General features: G+C 46.6%; 1 non-coding gene across 1 annotated transcript; it reads right to left on the minus strand.

Moving 5' to 3' along the window:
• Positions 1–2509: 2509 nt before the first annotated feature.
• Positions 2510–2628, minus strand: LOC112470176. The gene has a single exon (XR_003042872.1). It is a non-coding gene; the product is annotated as a 5S ribosomal RNA (ribosomal RNA).
• Positions 2629–5250: the final 2622 nt, after the last annotated feature.

Below are 5250 nucleotides of genomic sequence, written 5' to 3' on the forward strand. Positions count from 1 at the left end.
AAAAAAAACAAAAAAACAAAAAAAAACAAAAAAACAAAAAACACCTCAAATGGCAACACGTCCCGAGGTTCTTTCTTTAAAGGTGTGCTGTGTTCTGTCTGCCTCTTGCTAAGCCCATTGGGGGAGCGAGATCAAAGCCTTGCCCCCACCAGAGATGGCTCAGCAGGTTCAGAAAAGCACTATGCACCATAGGACACACAAGCTCGCAAGCTCGTCTGAAGGCATAAATCTGCCTCTAGGGTCCAAGCTCCCCACAGAGAGAAGGAGAGACTTGAGTTGTAACCAAATCAGGGAATCTGAGAACACTGGAAAGTTCACCTGGTGCTGTTTCGAGCTCCATAAGGTTTGCTTTGTAGTATGCCTGCTATACTATACAAAACCACACTCTGAAAAAAAAGGTACTGTCCAAGAGAGATATATCAATTACGAATCTCAGGCCTCTACTCCCATCCCTTCCCTCCCCAGAAAGAAATACCCTAGAGTTGGAAACTGCCTGACCTGTAAAATGATTTATTGGGACTTTAAAATAACTCTGCTGACCTTGGTTATAAATGGCATCAAATTGGCTTAAGCAGGTTCAAAGCTGAACTGGTGGAAGAAATAGTGAGTGCGTTTCCTGGTGCAATTCTCCCCACACAGAATGATTTGGGACCATTATCTGAACACACTGCCATTCCTCACACACGTTCTTTTCAAGCTGAATACTTGCACAGAAGGTAGCTGGAAATTAGACACATCTCAGTGCACACAGAAAGTAATCCATAAGCAATTATGTAGAGTTGAAAGCAGGAGCTGAAATGCAAACCTGAAAGCTACATATGTGTAGCATCTTCATTTAGAAATTCCTAGATATTGCAGGGGGAGGTGGGAATCGAATTTGTCAATGTTAACAGGAAAACATATGTGATTATTCTAAGAAATACTTCGTGTTGGGGCCCCACGTTCGGCAGATGCAGGCACGCAATGCACTGCAACACATACGCTCTGAACTACTGAGCGTTTCTAACCAAATCTCCTTGAATAAACCAAGAAAAGAAACATTCGTACATCGAATTGATAATCAGAAAATCAGTAAACAAAATAAGCCCTAAAGATTAGATACCATTATATTGGTCTTCCTCTCTTCACTCTAGAATTTTCTGCGTATCTGTGAGCGGGGGAGGGAGCAGGGAATCCATCAAAATGATGAGTTACTGACAGGCCATCTCTACTCCCCTCAAGCCAGGAACACAGCATTCTTCTAACTATATCCATTCGTACCAAGGAACTCAAGAAAGAGGTTCATATTGGGAGTCTCGACCAGAGATTGGCCGCCTGAGTTTGTGAACTCTCTGGAATTTTTACAGAAGGTTGTGTTTACATGTAATATCCAAAGAGAGGATCAAAATTTTCATCGGGCTCTCAGAGAGATCCGGACTCAATAAAGGCTTTTTTAAAAGGCTCCCACAAGAGACTGAACAATTGAGCAGAAACTGATTTTGATTCAGCCCATGAGTTGCCACAATCTTCACCATATTTAGAATTTCACTCCATTGGTTTGTTCGACCTGTTTTGGTAAGGCAGAGAACAATTGTAAAATTTGAAATCAGGTCTTAGAAAACGAGGCGAAAGTTACACAAGAGAACCAAATCAGGTTACGCAATCAAATCAGGTTACATAATCACATCGGGTCACACAACCAAATCAGGTTGCTCCAGACCGAGGTTGACCTGGCCCACTTGAGATTCGAGTTCAGATTAATTTTAGTTGAAAGAACCCTCTTAAACCCTTCGGCCTTCCCTGATTTTAACCTACACATGTAGATACAGCTTTGTAAGAAGGTTACAATTTAAATTCACATCACCTGTCTACAGATATTCACAAAACTAAATCAAGTCATTAACGTATTATGGTTTCCCAAGACGCTAGTCCTACATACATTTATTTGACTAGCTACTGTTGATTTGTCTCACATGACAAAAGGTGGAATTAGTTCTGTTCTCTAGAATCTGCTCTAGCTAGATTGTCTCATCCGCACAAACCAGAAAGCTTGAATCAGACCCATATGGGCACAGTTTAAAAAACCATGTTCCAGCATGGAAAATGCAGACCCTGATTCTCAGCACATAGCTCCCATAGAGGTCTCTCCCCAGCCCCGACTCCAATGTGTTCCTCTCATTCGCTGCTGAGAGACTGTCTAGGCTTAGAGATGTTCAAGTTCAAACAGAAAGCAGCAGAGGTGAGTGGGAACCCAGGAAGTGCTGGGGCTGCAAAACCCACACTCTAAGCCCTACATTATTCAGCAGAAGGTGTCATTCCATTTTACAGATAAGAAAACAGAGGTGCATGTAAGTGACTTCCTCACTCCATAAGTGTTAACCATAACAAGGAATCAGCCCAGGCAAGACAGTGAGGCCAGGAGCCCATTCTTTTTTTTTTTTTTTTTTTTTTTTTTAGTTGACCTCACAGATTGCAAGGACCTTGTCAGCTTCTAATCCCTCATTTTTTAAATTTTTTAATTTATTTTTTATGCCTACAGCACCTGGTCTTCCTAGGTGGTCTCCTATCCAAGTACTAACCAGGCCCGACCCTGCTTAGCTTCCGAGATCGGATGGGATGGGGCTTGTTCAGGGTGGCATGGCTGTAGACAGGAGTCCATTCTTAAAGTGAATCTTCCTGGCCCTGAAAACTGCCCCTCCGGCTGGTGTATCTCGCACTGGGGTTCCCCCGGGGCATGTTCTCTGCCACTTCCAGGTGCAACAGAGATGTCCTCCAAACCAGCCCTTTCATCTCTCTCTCCAAGTAAAATGTGTGTGTCTTCGCAGTGACCTTGGGGACCAAACCTTCAGATTAGCTTCTCAAGGGAAGGAGTGTGGGTCTGTCTTGAACGCTCCTGAGGCGCTGGGGCTCCGACTTCAGCGGGGCAACAAGGCAAATCCCCTCCGTGTATTAAAGCTATTGGCTCTAATCTCGCTCCTCCCAGCCTCTTGCGGAAGCCAACACTAGGTATTAGCTCTTTATTGTCTCTGCCTCCAACACTGTGGGAGCTGTTAGTGAATGGAGAACTGCCCAGAGAACAGCGGCCACAGGCAGCGAAGCTGGGGGACCTCCGAAGGGGCCAGGCTCCACCTGGCGCATGGTGAGGTGACACCTCCAGGACCAGGGTGGGTCAGGGGCCAATGCCACAGCTGCATGACACCGCGCAGCTCTGCACTGTCACACGTGGAGCGGCACAGTTGGCAGGCATATGACCGACTTTGCATTTTACCAGAATAGCTTCTCGGCCAGAAATGCAGATGGCAAAAATTAACTACAACCCATGTAAGCCTAATACAAGAGTTTCTGCACCCCCGCCCCCTAGCACCATGTTCTTCAAGGCCCCCCTGCGAAGGCAGCCGTGTTCCTCTGGGGTCTTTGTATTCCCCGGGAGGATGTGGGCAGTGGCTGGGACTAGAGAGAACTGTCAGAATCACCCTGTACCTTGCACTCCAGGCTTAAACCAGACCAACGGGACTCAAACCCCGCGCCAGCGCCATCTGCTGGCCGCTCTGTGCACATCGTCTCCGTATCTGGCCGCATTGTGGGGCAGTTGGATGCGTCCAGAGCTTAGGGCAGTGATGTCAGCGTAATCACTGGAGAAAGCCTGCAACTGCATTTCTGGTTTCTTCTAACAGGACACGTGTCGCCTGTGTCCCTCCAGTCAGGAGACAGCAACAGCACTACGTATGACTTAACGATGGCACACAGCTAAAAATGAGGTGTTCTCACGCAAACAATTCTGATTCTGGTTTATTCACAAGGTCAGGATGGAATGGCACTGTTCATCTGATCGCTAAGATTCTCAGCCTCAGTTGTCATTTGCAAACAAAACTCGAAATTCTATAAGCTGTGCTAACATGTGGAAATTTCCCTCGTTCCTCCTCAGCCTTGTTCATACTTTACAGAAATTTACATGCTTCAACCCTTTCTAACATAAATGAAGAAAGAGCGAGAGAGAATTAAGAACAAGGGAAAGTAACTAAACTGCTTGGTAACCCCATGTTATGGGCTGAATTGTGCCCTCCCCCCGCAAAAAATAATTCATCAATTTAAGTCCTAACCCCATTTAGGACTTAAGAATGTGACCTTGCTTAGAAATCAGGCCATTGCTGATATAATTCACTAAGATGAGTAGGGTGGGCCATTAATCCAATATGACTGGTGTTCTAACCAGAGAAATTTGGACAAGGACACACACACACACACGGAGAAGGCCATGTGAAGGCAGAGATTGGGGTAATGTTTCTACAAACCAAAGAACATCAGAGATAGCCAGCAAACTACCAGAAACTGGCTCGCAGTCCTAGAACAGATTCTCCCTCAGAAAGCATCAACCCTGTCTACACCTTGATCTTGGACCTCTGGCCTCCAAAACTGAGACAATTTCTGTTGCTAAGCCATCCAGTGTCCACCCTCCCACAGCAGGGTGGAAAGTTCATACGGAGGGTAATATACAAATAATGCTCTATGGTCCGTGGATGTCAATGGATTTGTTCCACGAAGATTTTAGGGTACCTGCCCTCAGTAGGTCCTGTGCTCCATGCTGGAGCTACAGTGAGAGCTAAGTCATGGTCCCTTGACGTAGGTACTCAGCACTGAGTTCCCTACCTCCCAGGCCAATGCTTGGGAGGGCGGAAGGAGCCACAAAGAGCTTGGATGTGGCCCGAGAGGGATCTGGATGTCACCGGTAGCAGCTGCGTGTAACTGAGGAGAGCCAGAGGGGGCCAAGGTGACAGATGCGACGTCATCCAGAGTCTGGCAGTGACGGAAGAGATTCCTGTCGACTTCGTAGGCCCACGACGATGTTCGTGAGGCAAAAATATGGAAGGAAAACATTCTCTCATAGCAACAGTCATGACATCTTCTCTCACTGAAAAGATGCTTAGTGAAGAATGTGGCTTGGGGGGCTGTGGTGGAACCCCAAAGATTTTGCTGCAGTAAAACCATAGGGTTATTAAACTGCTCTCAGGTGAGTGCAGAGTCTGTTGACCAATTTTTCACGGGGCCGAGCCAGTTAAGCTGAGCTCTGCACAGGGAAGGGGAGCCCCCTAGTGGCAGGGCAAGAGAGAAGAGACTTTGGGGTGGAGACAGAAATGTTTGTTTAGGGAGAGAGGAAGTCCTTAAAGTGCCCCCCACTCCCATCCCCCATGGGAATTTTCCAGTGACAGCTCCACTGCTCCTCAGTGCTTTAGGAGGGGCTTAGTGGGGGCAATCCAGCGGAAAAGAAAAATG

Source organism: Pteropus alecto, unplaced genomic scaffold (assembly GCF_000325575.1).
Source record: "Pteropus alecto unplaced genomic scaffold, ASM32557v1 scaffold177, whole genome shotgun sequence".
Taxonomy (NCBI): domain Eukaryota; kingdom Metazoa; phylum Chordata; class Mammalia; order Chiroptera; family Pteropodidae; genus Pteropus; species Pteropus alecto.